Raw genomic sequence first — 19,630 nt, forward strand, 5'->3', positions numbered from 1 at the left:
AAGATTTCACTCCATTGCTTTGTACTGCATACCATAATTTCTAAAGCCAAGGAAACTATTGCCCTGCCTCCTTAAAAGATTTGATACTTACATTCCAAGTGCTTTTTTGTTTCCACACCCCCTTTAAGATCATACTATTCCATTTTTTTTGTCTCTCCTTACTGATGCAAACCATTTCATACATCTTTGGGTTAAATTTCATCTGTCCTGTATCTGCATATGTCACTAATTGTCCATGTCTATGGTGTCAATGATAATTACCTAATAATCACCCACACATCAATGAGTTGATTTAAAACAGTGAATATGAAAGACATTTCAGCACACCAAGAAAATTGTGTGCGCGCAGCTTGCAGACCTAAAGCAGACTAACTCCAAGATAATGTCACAACATTGTACACATAACAAGACATAGAGTCCTTAAAGAGGAACTATTTAAAGAGAAACTCTCTCAAAGTCAGAGTGTATCTGTAACAACCCTATTCTTTTGAAAATAATTGTTACTTATTTCCAATGACAAGTGAGCCTATCAATCTCTAGAAGTATTGGACACATGTCCAGATATCATGATGGTGACTTTGTTTGGATGCATCATTAATTGCCTTGGTTAACAGTGACAGTCAAATTTTTAATGTTTCTGTTGTTAGGCTTCTCTTTCACGGACTATGATTGCTGTTAATTTTGGTGCATTGCAGCCAAACCACTGACTGTGACCATTCCATAAGCTGTTTCAAATGGGCCAACTCTGTTTTGCTCTGTAAGTTACCAGCTCAGTTTGAAGCTTCTGGTTTCACACCTTGGATCATCTAATGCTCTCTTCCTTTCCTCTTCAAATGATAGTCCTTTCAATAATAAGACCTTGAGCCACCGACCAGTAGCAGGTCAGTCAATGAGGTCATGACTGATTAATCATTCTCAACTCCGCTTTCTTGTCTTTTCCCCTTAAGCTTCCTTTTACTGATTAAAAATCTGTCTCTCTCAGCCTTGAATATATGTAATAACAAAACCTCAATAGCCCTCTGCGATAAAGAATTCTACAGATACACCAGTGTGTATATAAACAAATTCCTCCTCATCTTGATCTTAAATGGGCAAACGTTTATTACGAGATTATACCTTTTGGTTCCAGATGATCCCACAATGAGAAACAATCTTTCTGTACCTAACCTGTCAAACCCCCTAAGAATCTTCTATGTTACAATAAAGTCATCTCTGATTCTTCTAAACTGCATCAAGTACAGGCCTAACCTAGTCAATGGCTTCTCATAAGATATTCCCATCATACCTGGATCAGAATAGTGAACTTTCTCGGGACAGTGGCAGTACATCTGGGTAAAAGGACCAATGATGTCACAGCATTCCAGTGGTGTACTGACTCGTGCCTTGTAAGTTCAGCAAGATCTCCCTATTTTTATATGCTATCGCCTTTGAAACAAAGAATCAAGAGTGTGGTGCTGGAAAAGCACAGCCGGTCAGGCAGCATTCGAGGAGCAGGAGAATCGACATTTCGGGCATAAGCCCTTCATCAGGAATGAGGCTTGTGGACTGGGGGGCTGAGAGATAAATTGGAGGGGGTGTGGGATGAAGGTAGTTGAGAATGCAATCGGTAAATGAAGGTGGCGAAAAGGTGATAGGTCAGAGAGGGGGGGGGGGGGGGTGGAACAGATAGATGGGAATGACGACAGACAGGTGAAGAGGGTGATGCCGAGATGGAGGCTTGGGACTGGGATAAAGTGGGGGGAGGGGGAATGAGGAAACTGGTGAAACCCACATTATTCTTGCGTGGTTGCAGGGTCCCAAGGCTTTTCCAGCACCACACACTCAACTCTGATCTCCAGCATCTGCAGTCCTCACATTCTCCTTTGGAATGATGGCCAACGTTCCATTTGCCTTTCTTATTATCTGCTAAATCTATATGCAACCTTTTTTGTGATTTGTGCACAGAGACTCCCAAATCCCTTTGTACTGTAGATTCCTGTAGCTTTTTTTATTCAAATAATATTCTGCTCCTCTTTTCCTCTTGCCAAAATGCACAACCTCACATTTTCTCAACTAAATTCCATCTGTCAATTTTTTGACCACACACTTAGCATAGTTATATCCTTCAGCAATAGACTCACCTCTTGCCAATTGCCTTCCCACCTATTTTTGTGTCATCCTAAAACTTGGCAATATTACATTTATTTTCTTCATTCAAGTCATGAAAATGCATTGTAAACAATTGTGACTCCAGCACTAATCTCCACTAGTTCGAGATAGCCACCCTGAAAATGTCACCTTATCCTAACTCTCTATCCTGCATTTGTTTAGCTAATCCATGCTGATGTTAAGATTAGAGTGGTGCTGGAAAAGCAAAGGTCAGGCAGCATCCGAGGAGCAGGAAAATTAACGTTTCGGGCAAAAGCACTTCATCAGGAATCATCATTATTCTTGATGAAGGGCTTTTGCCCGAAACTTCACTTTGCCTGCCCCTTGGATACTGCCTGACCTGCTGTGCTTTTCAAGTACCACTCTAATCTTGACTCTAATTTCCAGTATCTGCACTATCCACTTCTGCCATGCTAATGCTAGTCAAGCACATTGAACTTTCATGTTAAGTGGCCTAATGTGTGATAACTTATTCAGCACTTTATATAAATCCAAATGTATTACTGACGCTGTTTCCTCCGATTTATCCTACTTCTCAAAGAATTGTAATAAACTTATCAAGAACAATTTCCCCTTTGTTAAGCTTGGACCATTTCCATTTTGTTTTAGTGGTTATTTGGGTTTCTCTATATCCTGATTGTGTTCTTTCATCTGAACATTATTTATGAAACAACTATCTCAAGTAATTTGCAGCTCTTTAAAGTGTGCTGTGCATTTCCACCCGTTTTCACAGTCTGCACAATCATTTTCTGGAGTGTTGGTTTAAGCTCAAGATGACGTTTCAATAGCTGTTTCTGCTGTGTCTAATCACTTTTACATATGAGCTTCTCCCCAGTTTTGTGTAAATTAGGAACCTTTTCAGAGTAGCTCACCCTGCTTTCCTTTCAGCTTTTTATTGAACTTTGCCAAGTAGAGGTATCCTCCAAATACTTATCCTACACAAAGGTAATGTTCAAATTTTGACTTGCCCTGAGCTGGTAGTCGTATTTCCCCCTTGAGCTTTCATTTTCCTCTCCGGGGCAGAGGGCAGAGATTTTCGTGCCTTTTTTTTTCAAAAGAACAGAACATGTTCCTTTCTTTCATATTTGATTCTGCCAGTGTTTGTGAATAGTCTGCTGCTTCTCTGAAGTTGCATTGATTCCATAAATTGAACTTGATATGACAGAGGGAAATCATTCTGGTGTTTTACGGTAGTATAAACAGATGGTATTGGGAATAGAAAGGTCTGTTTTTTGTGATCTTTCAAATCATGATATATGTAAATAGTTTGCTTTTTGCTATTCAATAGCAACCTTCTGCTCGATTGTTAAAACCAACAGCATTGTTTGCTTGTGTTTCAGTGAAAGACCACCTTGTTAGATCAAACACCACAAAATACAATCCATCAAGTCAGGTTTCAGCCAGTAATAGCAACAGTTGGGATTTTAACAATTGGGAGCCTTTGCAGGATTAGAATTTGCAGGATTAAAAAGGGATCTGCATCCTTTTTTTTAAAAAGCAATGGGAATGAGTAGGTTCTGGACATAAAGTGGCGATAGACCAGTGAAGTTTATTGAATGGAATTTGAAGATAGCTTTGAATGTTTTCAAGTGTTTTCTGAAAGTGGGAGACACCACAGTGGATTCTTTTAGATCTTTGACTAAAGCTATTCAGAGAATTAGCAGTTAAATTGAAGGTCAAAGTAAAAACAGAATCTTGTGAGGATAAGGCACTTGAAGTGATTATCCCAATATTTAGAACTGGATGAAAGGAAACCTGAATTAGGATGTCACAGATAGAATAAGCCAAGTTACAGTTAAAATTGAAAAGTATCAAGTTAGAAGAAACAGGAAAACAAAGTGAAAGCGAGGAGAACGAAAGCAGAGAGTCAAGAAAAGGTATGCAGAGAATTATTCTGAGATTATGACCTCCAGTCCGAGACCTATCCCATCCTCTCAACATTTACCCTGTCAAGTCCCTTAAGAATCTTATATGTTTCAACGAGATCACCTCTCATTCTTAATTTGAGGCAGTGGAGCTCCCAATCTGTTTAGCCTTTGCACATATGACAATCCCTCCATACCAGGAATCATTATAGTGAACCTCTTCTGAACAGCTTGCAGTGAAATGATATCAGCCTTAAAAAAAAGGACCAAGATTACTCTCAGTACTCTATACGTGATCTCACCAGCAACTTATACAGTTGAAGAAAGATTTCCATTTCTCATATTCCAACTCCCTTGAAATAAGGGCCAATGTTCCATTAACATTCCTGATTACCTGCTGCAGGTATGTGCTACCTTTCTGTTTCATGCACAAGTACCCCCAGTCTTTGTGTCGCAGCTCTCTGCAGTTTTTCTCCATTCAAATAATCTGTTCTTTTATTCTTGCTTCCGAAATGAATCTCACTTGCCCACATTATACTCCATTTGTCAACTTCTTGCCCATTTATTAAATCTATCGATATCTCTCTCTAAACTGTTTGTATCTCTCTCACAACTTGCCTTTCTACCCATTTTAGTCTCTTCTGCAAATTTGACTACAGTACATTCACTGCCTTCCTTGAAGTCATTTATCTTGTAAAGAGTTATGGTTCCAGCACTGATCCATGAGGAATCCCACTGGTCACAGGTCACCAACCTGAAAAAGAACTGTTACCACTTGTTACTTCCTGTCCATTAAGCAATTATCTCTTCATGCCAATATACTACCTCAGCACCATGAGCTTTATTTTATAACTCAACCTCTTGTGAGGTACCTTGACAAACACTTTCTACATATCCACACAGGTCGACTGTTTCCCTTGCGTTGAGGGGGGAAATTCTAAGTTCCAAAAAAATTAGTCAGATTTGATTTCCCTATCATGAAACCATGCTGATGTTGCTTGTTTAGATTATGATTTTCCAAACATTCTGCTTTTACTTCCTTAATAATTGATTCAATACTTTTCCAACAATAGGCATTAGGTTAATCGGCCTATAGTTACCCATTTATGCCTCCATCCCTTAAAATTAACTGTTTTCCAATCCTCTAGTACTTCAGATTCCAAGGATATTTGGAAAATTATAACCAATGCATTCACTATCTCTATAGATACCTCTTGTTCGATCCTAGGATGCAAGTCATCAGGGTCAAGGGACTTATCTGCCTTTAGCTTCATCAGCTTGTCTAATACTATTACTTTAGTGATGGTGATGGGACTTAATTCCTTCCCTTGAAGATTATTAACCAAATTTCAGATGACAATGAAGAAACCTGTTCAAACGTGTCAAATTTGCAAGGGAAAAAGAATTGTGTGATCAGTGGTTTAGATCACTAAAGCTAGAGAACAAATTTGAGGATGATCATGAAAGATTTCAGATGTAGCTTTATAGCAAATGTAAAATTTTATGTAGATAAGCATTAAGAAATCAAGATCAAAGAAGTAGCAGTACTACTAGATACCTGATATATCATGCATAGACAGTCAGAGGTGGAGAAATGGTCATACAGAAATCTATAGGGAAATTTGAGGAATAGAAACTCTCCAGTTGGATGAGATACTTATTTTAGGGAATAGACAGAAAGATGCCAAGGTAAAAAAGGGGTCTGGAATCACTAAGTGACAAAGAAGTTAACATGTTCCATTATAATTAGACTAGACATATCAAAGTCAATTGCTGCAGGTAAAATCAGAGACCTATTGTTGTATTAGGGACGTCTAAGGAATTTTCAGAAAACGACATCAGAAAGGGAAATAGATATTAAAACTGTAATGGCAATATAAAGAGAACATATTTAAAATGTACGACGGAGGAAGAGATAGCTCAGGACAGTGTCTCAGTTTTTTGTGGAATATTGACAAGGGAAATCTGACCACTGGATGTTCTGTGTATTTTATCTGAAATGGGGAGGGTTTTACTTATGCTTTAAATCAAGAGATAAACCATGAAAGGTATTAAGAGATACTGAAGCAAGCTAGTCATTGATCCTGGCCAATGATACTATGTCTTCTAGATGGGTTAAAGAAGGAGAAAATATCAATTGCAGGTTACAAACCAGTCTCATTACATGAAGTTGGGTTAAAGAGTGACTTGTAAATGAAGATGCTGTAATGGAGGAGTGAAACAAGTTAAAGAATTGCCTTTATTTTGGGAAATGATGGACAAGTTGAAGAATATCAGCCTTACCAAGAATGGTGATAAAAAGAAACTAAAATGTCACAGGAGGAACATCCTGAATTTTTCCCCTGACTGCGTTGTGACTAGATCTCAGACACAGAATTAGACAGGAAGAGGGGCTGTCTATGAAACAGGAAATGATTTCAAATTCAGTTTTCATGCAATTTTTGAAAATTTAACTTAAAAAGATGAATATAAAGAGAATAAGGCTTATGTGATTACTATTTCAGAAGATGGGCTAATGTAACAACTGGATTCATAATTTACCGTACTACTCAAAATTAATCAGAAGTAATACTGAAATTTTATTACTTGAAAGCCAAGTTACTAATGAGGAAATGGAAACTATTTCCAGCTAATGAGGAATCAGCATTGGTTCATCAGAGAGTAGTCCCAGCTGAATATCATTTAACAATTGTCTCATAGCATTCCATTGAAAATCACTTGGATATTAGTAAAAAACCCAAGGATATAATATAAAACATTTTATTGTCTAGGATTATATAAAGATACAGTCTAATATTGCGAGACATGCCATATGTGGCAGGTAGAGAGGAAAGCCCAACCAGAAATTAAACCTGTGCCTTTAATTTTGACAGAGGAGAAAGTGAGGTCTGCAGATGCTGGAGATCAAAGTTGAAACTTTATTGCTGGAACAGCACAGCAGGTCAGGCAGCATCCAGGGAACAGGAGATTCGACGTTTCGGGCACAGGCCCTTCTTCAGATGTTTGATAAGGTTCCCCATGGTAGACTTATTCAGAAAATAAGGAGGCATGAGATACAGTAAAATTTAGCAGTCTAGATACAGAATTGGCTGGCCCATAGAAGACAAAGGGTGGGAGTAGGTGGAAAGTATTCAGCTTGGAACTCGGTGACAAGTGGTGTTCCACAGAGATCTATTCTGGGACCTATGCTCTTTGTGATTTCTACAAAGGACTTGGATGAGGAAGTGGAAGGGTGGGTTAATAAGTTTGCTGATGACACGAAGGTTGGTGGAGTGGTGGGCAGTGCGGAGGGCTGTTGTAGGTTGCAACAGGACATTGACTGGATGCAGAACTGGGCTGATAAGTAGCAGATGGCGTTCAACCTGGAAAAGCATGAAGTGATTCATTTTGGAAGATTAAATTTGAATGCAGAATACAGGGATAAAGGCAGGATTCTTGGAAGTGTGGATCTAGGTCCATAGATCGGTCAAAATTGCTACCCAAGTTGATAGGTTTGTTAAGAAAGCACATGATGTGTTGGCTTTCATTAGCAGGGGATTGAGTTTAAGAGCCGTGAGGTTATGCTGCAGCTCTATAAAGCCCTGGTCTTAATAGATTGTGTAGGATTCTTACATAAAACCAAAGAATGGGAATTAATATTTTTTAATGATTATCACGTTTCCACAAGATTATCATGTTTCCACAAGATATCCTGAGGCAGCACTTTTAGGAAAAATTACTGTAAAGCAAACGGTGTTGGAAACCTTCATGCAATTTTTTTCCTACAATTTTATTCAAGAAAGGGAATAGGGACAATGCTGGGAATTATAGAACAGTCAGTCAGTCTTATATCTGTGGTGGGAAAATTATTGGAGAGAATTCTGAGATACAGGATTTATGATTACTTGGAAAACCACAGTTTGCTTTGGGGATGGTCAGCATGGCTTTGAGAGGGGCAGGTCATGTCTCACAAGCCTTATTGTAATCTTTGAGGATGTGGCAAAACACCAATGAAGATAGAGCAGTGGATGTGGTGTACATGGATTTTAGCAAGATGTTTGATAAGGTTCCCCATGGTAGACTTATTCAGAAAATAAGGAGGCATGAGATACAGTAAAATTTAGCAGTCTAGATACAGAATTGGCTGGCCCATAGAAGACAAAGGGTGGGAGTAGGTGGAAAGTATTCAGCTTGGAACTCGGTGACAAGTGGTGTTCCACAGAGATCTATTCTGGGACCTATGCTCTTTGTGATTTCTACAAAGGACTTGGATGAGGAAGTGGAAGGGTGGGTTAATAAGTTTGCTGATGACACAAAGGTTGGTGGAGTGGTGGGCAGTGCGGAGGGCTGTTGTAGGTTGCAACAGGACATTGACTGGATGCAGAACTGGGCTGATAAGTAGCAGATGGCGTTCAACCTGGAAAAGCATGAAGTGATTCATTTTGGAAGATTAAATTTGAATGCAGAATACAGGGATAAAGGCAGGATTCTTGGAAGTGTGGATCTAGGTCCATAGATCGGTCAAAATTGCTACCCAAGTTGATAGGTTTGTTAAGAAAGCACATGATGTGTTGGCTTTCATTAGCAGGGGATTGAGTTTAAGAGCCGTGAGGTTATGCTGCAGCTCTATAAAGCCCTGGTTAGACCATTCTTGGAATAGTGTGTTCAGTTCTGGTTGCCTTATTATAGGAAGGATGTGGAAGCTTTAGGGAGGGTGCAGAGAATATTAACCAGAATGCTGCTTGGACTGGAGGGCATGTCTTGTGAAGAAAGGTTGAGGGAATCACGGCCTTTCTCATTGGAGCGAAGGAGGATGAGAGGTGACCTGATGGAGGTGTACAAGATGATGAAAAGCATAGACAGAGTGAATAATCAGACTTTTACCGAGGGCAGAAATGGCTATCACGAGAGGGCATAATTTTGCGGTGATTGGAGAAAGATTTCGTGGAGACATTAGAGGTTGGTTCTTTAGAGAGTGGTGAGTATGTGGAATGCACTGCCAGCAATGTAGTAGAGTCAGATACATTAGGGACATTTAAGTGGATAGATGCATGGATGACATTAAAATGAAGGGTACGTAGGTTAGTTTGATCTTAGAGTAGGATAAAAGGTCGACAGAACAGTACACCGCCTTCAGCCCTCTCTTGTATGTTAATATATGGATTAAAAATGAATTTTGATTTGATTGTATGTCACAAATATTCAAAGAAATTATGACCATTTTGGGAATAAAATGATTTACATCTTAGAGTCCCAGAGTTAGACAGCATTGAAAGAGGCCTTTGGTCTACTAAGTCAATGCTTACCACCATACTAATCCCACTTACCTGTACTTGGTCCATTGCCTAGCATGCCTCCGCATTTTAAGTGCTCATCCAGATGCTTCTTAAATGTTGTAATAACACCTGCCACCAGTACCACCACTCTCACAGGCAGCACATTCTACCCTTGGGAGAAAAACCTTTTTCTCAGATCTCCTTAAAATCACTTATACCTAACCTTAAACTTTAATCTTCCGGCCGTAGACACACCTGCAATGGGGACAAGATTCTCACAGTCTATCCTATCTATGCCCCTCAATTCTGTTTACCTCCACTCCCTTGCACACCATGGTCCCATTGTTCTTAAGGACCTACCATTAATTGTGCATATCCTTCCCTTATTAGACCTTTAAATGCAAATGGACATGAGGCAAGAGGATGATTTAAAGAAAATCTGATTAGTCACAACTCAGATTATGCTCCCAGCTTACTTTTTTCAAAATTTCAGAGAAAAATGACCAAAACATGCGAGCTAGCTAAAAAGCATTTGAAGGGTACTTCATGGACAATGAAGCTGGAATCACAGCAGTTTGAATATGCAGATTGTAAGCTGGTGTACCAGTACTGCATACACAATACATGAAAGACTTAATGTCAAATTAGCTTTAAAGCATAGCCAAACATACAATGCCCTTGTGGAATTTGTTACCATACTCTTTGCCTTATCTACCTTCCCCAGTTCAGTTGCTTTCAAGTCTTGAAACTTATGTAACCAGCTTCATTAATTTAAAATCAAAAACAGTGGTGCTTCCAACATTGATTCCTAATGGCCTACAGCTGTATAATTTCCTCAACTTGCACCCCCCCGCATTGTTATCTGCTTTATATATCTCTTATGTATCCTTGCAAACACTGCCCCTTTTTGGGCTGTTAAAAATACTCCAGAAAATTGATTCAAATTAAAAAAGTAATGCAGAGAGATTTTAAAAACATCAGTATATTGAAAGATCAAGTCTGTGACTGAATGTCTGTAGTTTTTGAAGTCCAAATCTTTTTTGACAGACCTCAAACAGAACTTTTTCTTTAAAAAGATATTTTAAATGCATAAAAATGATCACATAGATTAATCTAGTTATTTTTAGATTAGATTAGATTTCCTACAGTGTGGAAACAGGCCCACCGGCCCAACAAGCCCAGACCAACCCTCTGAAGAGTAGCCCACCCAGACCCATTCTTCTACATTTACCCCTGACTAATGCACCTACCACTACAGGCAATTTAGCATGGCCAATTCACCTAACCTGTACATCTTTGGACTGTGGGAGGAAACTGGAACACCCAGAGGAAACGCACGCAGACGTGTGGAGAATGTGCAAACTCCACGCAGGCAAATGCCAGGGGCAGGAGTTGAACCCGGGTCTGAGGCAGCAATGCTAACCACTGAGCCACCGTGCCACCCATTTTCTTGCAAAGTCATCATTTTATGCCACAATTTTTAGTACTACGTTTTTCAGCTGGTAAGAGCAGCAATTCTCAGGACTTTTTAGAAAATGTGTGTGGGAATAAATTGCTGCCTTTTATATATCCTCTGTCAACTTGCAGTATTCACTTTGACCACTACTTTGACCAAAAGGTGGATCACTGAAGACCATGAAATGTCAGGTGAACAAGGCCCATGGTGTAAAAACTGCATGACAGCTGACATTTGGGAAAGCTTTAGATGCATTCCAATGTGTGTGTGCAGATAAGTGTTGAAAATATCAATAATTCTAACAACTAGTTAACAGGAAAGGAGTCTTTACTGAGAATTTTTCTAAGTATTTCCCCGTTACATGTTGAAAAAATATACCATAAAAGTATTCCAGTTGATAAACATCACTTTTCTCACCTCTGTGGAGACTTGTTGGCAGCAAGGCAAAGCTCAGAAGCCATCATTCACCACTCTTCCCTTGTATGCTTGCCCAGTTTTTTTTTTACGCTTGGCAACCAAGAGTGTAACCCTACTCCTCAAAATAGTGATAATTTCATGATAATAGCCCTTTCAAGATTTTAAACTATGTCATGCAAGAATATCAACAAATATCACACAATGTTTTATGTATTCTATATTGGATAAAACAAAATTTCTAAGACTGTTCTCATTGCCCAAATCCACTTCACTAATAAATGAGTTGATTGAAAATCATCCAACCATTCCAGCCAACATTGTCGACATGTGCAAAATACAGCACCAATATTTCACCACTTTGAATTTTGGTTATTATTGTTTGGATTTTAGTTCCACTGTTAAGGGGCTGCCCTGGCAGCCAATATGTAGGGAGCAAAGAATGAATGAAATGTAAATAAAGTGCAAGCTTTGACACGGGGATACTTTGCCTGGAAAGATAAAAGCTGCCAATAAAACCATTCTTCTTTATTTCTGCTTTCTAAGCACTTACTACACAGTGGAGTGCATTCAGAACATTGTATAATGCTCCATTTTGTGTGTAAAGGAAACACAGCAGAATTCAAAATGCTTGCCGAGACCTTTTCTGTGCCGAACAGAACAATGTGAGACATTCATGATTCCAGCTGGACATCCACTTTGCGTGTCAGATGTATCAAACTTACAGCTAGCATTTCAAAGTGAAATAAAAATAAAATGTACAGTATCTCCAGTTTAAACCTGTCACAAAGCAGCACACATTCGGATTTAACTGGGACTGTGGTGCAGGGTGAACAGTTTCCATGGGAATTGAAATCACATTATTTGAAGTAATTATTTGACTGAATTCACAACTGATTAACTTTAAAGAATAATTTTCAAAATGTGGCACCGCTGCCAAGGTTAGCATTTATTGCCTATCCAATCAGTACTGTCCATTCTTAGATTAACTGTCTAAGAAAGTGGTGGTGGTGAGTTGCCTTCTTGAAATGCTGTAACTCACAAGGAATAAATACACCTACCATGCTATTCCAGAACCTGTGTTGAATAATACATTTCAAATTAATATGAAATTTGGAGGAAGGCCCCCACATGATAGTACATCCATAAGGCTGCTACCTGGAACTTCTCGGCTGAGAAGTCGCAAGTTTAGGGAGATGCTGTTACCACTAGAAGCTGGTACACACCTCTTTCATATTGCACATTATTATAGTGATGGAAGGAATGAACACAAATCTAAGGTGGTGAATGCATTCCAGATCAATTGGGCTGCTTTATTACCCTGGATGATGTTAAACCTCTGGAGTATTGCTGGAGCTAGACTCATTCAGGCAAATGGAGAGCCTTAAATCATATTCCTAACTTGTGCTTTGTAGGCGGAGGAAAGATCAATCACATTATAATCAGTCATACAGCATGGGAACAGACCCTTCTGGCCAACTAGCCCATGCTACTGAATCAAAGTAGACTCACTTGCCTGTGTTTGGATGGAAATGGGCCAAATCTTTATTCTTATCCAAATGTCTTTTAAATTTTGTAATTGTACTTGCATCCACCAGGTCCTCTGGCACTTCATTCCACACACGAACCGTGCAAAAGCAAAGTTGCCCCTCCTGTCATTTTTAAAACTTTCTCCTTTTACCTTAGAAATATGCTCCCTAGTTTTGAACCACCCACCCTAGGGAAAAGACCCTTGCGATTCCTCCTTATCCATGCCCCCCCATGATGTGATAAACCTTGATAAGGTCCCCCTCAACCTCCTTTGCTCCAGTGGAAAATGTCCCAGCCTATCCAGCCAATTTGTTTACCTGCATTGTAGCTGTCCAAAACAACAACAGGTGCTCTGGATGAAAGTTTGCTCACTAAGGTGGAAGGTTTGTTTACAGACGTTTTGTCATCATACTAGGTAACATCATTAAGCCTCTGGTGAAGCACTGGTGGTATGGCCCACCTTTTGTGTTTAGGTTTCCTTGGGTTGGTAATGTCATTTCATATGTGGTAAATGGGATCCAAGTCAATGTGTTTATTGATAGAGTTCCAGTTGGAAAGCCATGCTTCTAGGAATTCTCATGTGTGTCTCTGTTTAGTTTGTCCTAGGATGGATGTGTTGTCCCAGTCAAAGTGGTGTCCTTCCTCATCTGTATGTAAAGATACTAGTGAGAGTGGGTCATGTCTTTTTGTGGCTGGTTGATGTTCATGTATCCTGGTGGCTAGTTTTCTGCCCGTTTGTCCAACGTAGTGTTTGTTACAGTTCTTGCAAGGGACTTTGTAAGATTGACTTGGATCCCATTTACCACCCCCTGAGAAAAAGAACAGGAAATGACATCACCAACCCAAGGAAACCTAAACACAAATAAAAAGCGGGCCATACCACCAATGCTTCACTGGAGGCTCACTGATGATGTTACCTAGTATAGCGATGAAACGTCTGAAAACAACTCAGTGAGCAAACTTGCATCCAGAACCTCAACCTGAGCTATAAGTCTTCTCAAAACTCACTAACAGCACATCTTTCCATATTTATTCTTAGAAAATAAGCTCCAACTGAAGCATGAGGTGCCATGCATTTATGTTGAATCAGAGAACTCGTTGTCTCAACTGAAATGGGGGGAGTGGGGGTGAAATTTATCTAGACTGGTGGATCGTAGAAACCAGAACTACGCGCAAGTTCAGTCAGGTCAAACACAGCATGTTTTAGGTTTGTTCCATCTGACTTTCCAACTTGTATAGGGAAATATCTGCTAACTGAAGCCTACAATTGACCATTAATTAATGATTGGCAGTCAGGTGGAAAAGATATGTCATATCTAACTAGCCTAATTCAACTTGGAGATTATTAAAGGAAAAAAAGTGTTTGACACTAACTTTTAAATTCATTTACAGGATGAGAGCATTTATTGTTCATTCCTAATTGCCCAGTGGGCAGTTCAGAGTTAACTCCATTACTGTAGGTCCAACATTATGACTAGGTAAGGATGGTAGTTTCCTTCCATAAAAGGGCATGAGTGGAGCAAGTGGTTTTTTCCTGACCACCAGAAACAATTTCATGGTCATCAATTCCAGGGCCATGGCAGGATTCAAAACTGGGTTAATAGTCCAGTGAAAGTACAACCACGCCAATAGCTCTATTAAAAGATAAGCAGTTTTAGAATGCTGCATAAGGTACACACTGGAACATAAATGGGAATATGAAAAAGATTAGATATGGTTCAGAAAGCAAATAGTTGATGTGGTAAGTAGATGGTGAAACCATGGATAGCACAGAATTAGAGGAAATTTTATTGCGACCGTTTCTGATTTCCACTACACTTGCTATATTTTTTCTTTCCGTTAGTCTTGCTTTATTTTGAATAGCTTTATTAAGAAAGAATGAGAAACCGATTGAGGGAGCATGAGTTTGAGAGTTAGATTAGGGGAGTAAGATACAGAGAGGAAGGCAAGTAAAGCAAGTGGGGCATAACAGTTCAGGCATTGCAATCTCCTTATGGATATAATTTAGGGATTGCCACCATATAGGAGCCAAATAAAATAAGATGTGTCAACTACAAAGGAATGAATAAAAATAAACTATAAATGCTGGAAAATTTGAAACGGAAACAGAAAATTCTGGAAATATTTAGATTGATTGTGAAGAAGGGTGCTACCTGAAACATGAACATGAGTCTTTTCTGCCTCCAGATGTTGACACAATCAATTTCACTGACATTTCTTCCTCTTGAACCATGCACAAGAATACGATTTTGAAGTTAGGAACTTAAGCACCCACAAAGCCACAGATTCAGAATATCAACCATAAGCCCGTGGAAAAAAATAAATCAGGTCCCAAGGCAGGTACAATAGAAGGAAAGCAAATCTGGTTAACCATCACATATTTGCCTGGTCTCATCACTAGGGAAAGGTGGTAAATTATAGCAACTTTTAGGAAGATGATTAATATAAAATCAGCAAGGCTTGCAATTAAAGATACATCAATTACATGAGAAAAAAAGAAAATTATGTGGAATTACAAAGTATAATACTGAATCAGGCTTTCCAGCCAGCCTCCATTAGCATTTACCTACGGGTCAGTCGTAATTCTGACAAATAAATACAGTCCCCAAGGCAGTCCATTTTTCTGACGTCTCTCTGAAAAGAATTGTCAAGTCGCTGCATTCACCAACTCCTTCCCCATACCCTCGAAATATAAAGCATTAATCCAATTCCCTTTTGACGCTTACAATTAAATTCAGATAGTGTATTCAGGAGTATTAACACAGTATTTCCTTATCCTCCAATTTTCTTTTAATTAATTGCCTTAAATCTGTGCCCTTTTGTTACTAATTCTTCTGCTACTAGAAACAGTTCCTCACTATCCAAGACATACACAATTTTTGGACACCTCTTTCAAGTTTATCCTTCACCTTACGCAATGAAATGAGAACAACTTCAACTTCAATCCAAGTAGTTATGGAGCCACAAGATATGCAGCATGGAAACAGACCTGTCACCCAACTCATTCATGCCAACCAAAATATCCAAAATAAATCTACTCCCATTTGCTAGCATTTGGCCCATATCCCTCTAAGTCCTTCCTATTCATAAACCCATCCAGATTCCTTTCAAAAGTTGTAATCATACCAGCTTCCAGACATGCACCACACCTGGAGGCTGCACAGGGGTTCAGTGGTTAGCACTGCTGCCTCTCAGTGCCAGGGACCCGGGTTCTATTCCAACCTCGGGCAACTGTTTGCACATTCTCCCCGTATCTGCGTGGGTTTCCTTCGGGTGCTCCCGTTTCCCCCTACAAACCAAGGAGGGGTAAATTGGCCATGCTAAAATTGCCCATTGGGTTCAGGTATGTGTAGGTTACGTGCATTAGTCAGGGGTAAATATAGGGTAGGGGAATGGGTCTGGGTGGGTTAATCTTCGGAGGGTCAGTGTGGATTTGTTGGGCCAAGGGCTCGTTTCCACACTTTAGGGATTCTCTACATGAAAAGGTTGTCCCTTGGATCCTTCTCATCTGAAACCTATGCTATCTAGTTTTGGATTCCCCATCCCAGGGAAAACACCTTGTCTATTTACTCTATTCATTCCCCTCATGATTTTACAAACCCCTATAAGATCACCTCTTAGCCTCTGATGCTCCAGGCAAAATAGCCCCAGTCTAATCAGCCTCTCCCTGTAGCTCAAACCCTCCAACCCTAGCAACATCCTTGTAAATCTTTTCTGTGACCTCTCAGGTTTCACAATATCCATCTGTTAGGAAGGAGACCAGAATTGCATGCCGTATTCCAATAATGGCCGAACCAATATCCTGTACAGTCATAATATGACCTCCCAATTCCTATACTCAATGCACTAACCAATAAAGGCAAGCATACCTAATGCCTTCTTCACTATCCTATCTAGGTGCCTTTCAACCCTGATTCCATTCTAGTTCATCCAGCCTTGTACCCAAATTTATACACATTTTGTAGGCCAGACTTGGCCATAACGTTCCATAACAATTCCTCTCATCATTTCAGTCTTGATCACACATTTATGAAATGGGGCAAATAAACTGCTTGAAGCACAAGTTCATTTATGCATCAGTTGCACGATTTGTATTTATGCATGTTTAATCTATGCTCCTGAAGACAGAATTCCTAGCTGCACAAGGAAAACATCAGTTGCTATAATAAAAGCTCATTATTATAAAAGCTCATCTCTGGATACCAAACTATAGGTGATGAGTTATCTTCTACCTGGAACACACAAGGTGCCAGCTATATAGGTATGTTAAATATGGAACATTTAAACAGCACATTGTGAAGTAATGCTCCAAGGCATCCACAATTATTTAGACCGGCTATGAAAGCAAAACCAGATCTCCAAGTGGCCTCATATCTTCAATGAGGAAAAAGGAGTAAGATCTCCTACTCCACTCTGAGCTATGCAACAAGGGTTGGTCTCCTGAGTGGTTACAACTCTTCAGTGTGGGAGCACAGAAATTAAATCAGCTGTTCACACATGCCCACCCAACTATCTTCCTATATTGAATACAAACCCATTTTAAAATTGTGATACAAACAACTATGATCGTACTGAATTTCTCAGTCTAAAACCAAAGGGACATGCAGAACTAGAAAATTTATTGGCTTTTTGAACAGATTTCATCTAATTAGCATAATCAGTAATTTGGATATTGTCTTCATTTTTCTGAATTAATCCTTTGTAAACTAAATCTGACCACATCAGTATACAACTTGTTTTATAAAGCCTCTTTAAATATCTCAATTTAAAGGCCATTGCTGACAGCTTTAAATGACAGCCCTAAACTTCGTAATTAAATGTGCTATCAAATATGATCAGAAGTGCAAACCAGATACTTCACATTCAAAAAGGCATTAACAGCAGATAGACAAAGTTATATTAGGTTTGCATATTAGTACATAAGCAACTGAGCTTGTAAAAGAGGTGTGTGCGACTTCACACATTCATCTACACTGTCTACAAGCGAATCTGTCACTTCTTTGCCCTTGCTTTCACCAAGTCCTGGATTTCCCAGACTCGACAGTCAGATATTGTATCTACTTAGAAGCATCACAAATACAAGAAGAGGTTTATTCTTAATAGTCAGATGAATCTAAAAATTTAGAATATCTATTTATCTCAGATAATTCACGCACTGAGTACACAAGACAGAACACAGAACAGTACAGACCCTTTGATCCTTGATGCTTTTATACTATTCTAAGATCAAACTAACCTACATATCCTTCATTTTACTATCATCCACGTGCCTATCCAACAGCCGCTTAAATGTCCCTAATGTATCTGACAGGTATAAGAATGCATCAAGCAAACTGTCAACAAAAACAAACAGGTTCAAAACATGATGGGAGTCTCTGCAGTGAATTGTACTAGTCATTCATAATATGATCTTTCAGCTCAGCTAAAAGGTCAGCATTCAAATGATTTGTTTGATATTGATAAGAATTTATTTGGTAACTTGTGGTGCGAGGAGTCAGAAAAGTTGAGATATTTCATTTATGACACACCAGTCTAGTCTATTATTTAAAAAACAATATCTACAACTTTTAGGACTATCCCCATTTATTCCCATCCCAGGGTTTGCGAGTGTGCTGGGGGAGCACAGCAATACAAAAGGAGAGACTTTAGTATCTGCAATCACCTTCAGGAAGAAATATTAAATAATGATTCTTCTTGCTCTTCCGAATCTTCCATTATCACAGCTTCCAGTCATCAGCCAAATCAATTGACTCCACATGATATCAAGAAATGGCTGAGGGTGTTGGATACTGCAAGGACTATGGACTGACCATATAAATATGGCAACTACAAAGGCAGGTCAGAGGCTTCAATTATGCAGCAAGTAACTCACCTCTGACACCCCAAATCCTGTCCACCAAGTACAAGACAGGAACGCAGTGAAATCCTTTCCAGTTGCCTCGAAGGATATAGTTTCTAACAATATTCAAACGCTGAAGGTAAAACATGTGATGTGGTGTATATGGACTTCAGTAAGGCATTTGATAAGGTTCCACACGATAGACTATTGCAAAAAATACTAAATTTCGGGATTGAAGGTGATTTAGTGAATTGGATCAGAAATTGGCGAGCTGAAAGACAGAGGGTGGTGGTTGATGGGAAATGTTCATCCTGGAGCTCTGTTACCAGTAGTGTGCTGCAAGGATCAGTTTTGGGGCCACTGCTGTTTGTCATTTTTATAAATGATCTGGATGTGGGCGTAGAAAGATGTGTCAGTAAATTTGCAGATGACACTAAGGTAGGCAGAGTTGAAGATAGTGCCAAAGGACGTTGTGGGTTAGAGGGATGTAGATAAAATGCACAGCTGGGCTGAGGAGTGCCAAATTGAGTTTAATGCAGAAAAGTGTGAGGTAGTTCACTTCAAAAGAAATAACAGGAATGCAGAGTACTGGGCTAATGGTAAAATTCTTGGCAGTGTAGATGAGCAGAGAGATCTGGGTGTCCAGGTGCATAAATCCCTGAAAGTTGCCACCCAGGCTGATAGGGTTGTTAAGAAGGTATATGGTGTGTTGGTGTTTATTGGTAGGGCAATTCAGTTTCGGAGCCACAAGGTCATGTTTCAGCTGTACAAGATACTGGTAAGGCCACACCTGGAGTGTTGCATACAGTTCTGGTCACCGCATTATAGGAAGGATGTGGAAGCTTTGGAAAGGGTTCAGCGGAGATTGACTAGGATATTGCCTGGTATGGAAGGAAGGCCTTACGAGGAAAGGCTGAGGAAACTGATGCTGTTTTCGTTGGAGAGAAGGTTGAGAGGTGACTTAATCGAGACGTATAAGATAATCAGAGGGTTAAATAGGGTGGAGTAAGAGACTTTTTCCTCAGATGGTGAAGGTTTAACAGGAGGGGACATAGCTTTACAGCTTTGTGGGCGGCACGGTGGCATAGTGGTTAGCACTGCTGCCTCACAGCGCCTGAGACCC

Source organism: Chiloscyllium plagiosum, unplaced genomic scaffold, assembly GCF_037043375.1.
Source record: "Chiloscyllium plagiosum isolate Xiang-an unplaced genomic scaffold, Cpla_swu_hap1 HiC_scaffold_11, whole genome shotgun sequence".
Taxonomy (NCBI): Eukaryota; Metazoa; Chordata; class Chondrichthyes; order Orectolobiformes; family Hemiscylliidae; genus Chiloscyllium; species Chiloscyllium plagiosum.